We start from the raw sequence: 1,119 nt of genomic DNA, 5'->3' as shown, positions 1-1,119 counted from the left end.
AAGGAGACTATGTAGAAAAATAATCAATAATATTTTTGTATTGTTTTATAAATAAATAAATATTAAAAAAGAATTCCGGTTAATATTTGATTCACCCTCGTATTATTCAAAGGGTTCGATTCAGACTGAACCCTTTAGAAAATTTGACTTTTCGATTTTAACCTAAACCCCTTCAGAATTCCTTATTATTGGAACGAAACTAAAAGGTTCCGACCCGAATACATTTTTTTTCAATTTGGTCGCAATTTCGGAGAAAAAAGTTCTATAATTTTAATTCCGACTGTAAATTTATCATCAAGAGTCCAAAAAAAACATCTTGTATGCTGAGTCATGGAATCCCGCCAGTTTATTACATTTTTCATTCTTCAATTAATTGAAATTTTCAAAAGTTTAGTCATCACTTTAGATGAACAATCGTGAATTGTTACTTTTGATTTTAAAATCACTATTAGCAATTGAAAAACCCCTTAATATCGAGTGTTTAAGAAATTCTTATTAATTTCAAGAGCTTCCAGGCCCCAGAACTTTCGAGCTGCTCGAAACTTTCGAGTACTCGAATGTCTTTGAAAACTCGAAACTTGCACAAATCCAAAACTTTCGAGTAATTTAAGCTGTTCGAGTTCTCGAAACGTTCGATAAGCTCGAAAATTTTGAGAACTCAACATTTCGAGCACATTCTCGACTCTACACGAAAAAAATCGAGTTGCCACGACTCGACTCGAAGTAGAAAATTCAACTTGTTTGAAAATTTCTCTTTTGGGTGGAAAATGTAGAAATTTTTTTAAAACCTTGGCTTATCATGGAAAATTAATTATTTTAACCCAAAATTGAAATGCTCAATTTTTGTTCAAAATACAGTTGTATTTAGTCTTTCCAAAAATTGAAAGAATTTTGAGAGAGGATGTACTGTTCATCCCGAATTTCGGGACGACGAGATATTCTGTTTCCTGATAAAATATTACTTTTATTTTTACTGAAAATTTGAGTATTTAATTTTTTATTGATAATCTTTTTTTTCTATGCATATTTAACCAATTTTTAATAAAATTTTTTTATTTTGTTGTAGATGTGATCTTTTTTGATAAAAGATTAGTCTTCTCGTTTTAAAAATATTTGTTA

This window comes from Belonocnema kinseyi, chromosome 7, assembly GCF_010883055.1.
Source record: "Belonocnema kinseyi isolate 2016_QV_RU_SX_M_011 chromosome 7, B_treatae_v1, whole genome shotgun sequence".
Classification (NCBI taxonomy): Eukaryota; Metazoa; Arthropoda; class Insecta; order Hymenoptera; family Cynipidae; genus Belonocnema; species Belonocnema kinseyi.
The sequence above is the reverse complement of the archived record's forward strand: the minus strand, read 5'-3'. Positions refer to the sequence as shown.